Genomic DNA, 274 nt, shown 5'->3' on the forward strand with positions numbered 1-274 from the left:
ACCCAAATCAATCCTGTCGTCTGCACTACCAGGGAGATTGCAGTGTCCAGGGGCCATATCGCTATCACGAGTGCTAGGGGGCCCCAAAGAATAATCATGAGTAGAACTGCGTTACTAGTCTGAGGTATTATTTCCCACATGTTCATACCTCGGCGAGTGGTGGTTCTGTAAATCTTACGAACGGTACACAGGACTCCCATGCTCGCTACAGCCATACAGACAATGAGAGCGATTACGGCAAGCACGTACCGAGTGCCTGTCCAGGCTGTACAGG

The sequence above is a fragment of the Volvox carteri genome (genome assembly GCF_000143455.1).
Source record: "Volvox carteri f. nagariensis unplaced genomic scaffold VOLCAscaffold_364, whole genome shotgun sequence".
Taxonomy (NCBI): Eukaryota; Viridiplantae; Chlorophyta; class Chlorophyceae; order Chlamydomonadales; family Volvocaceae; genus Volvox; species Volvox carteri.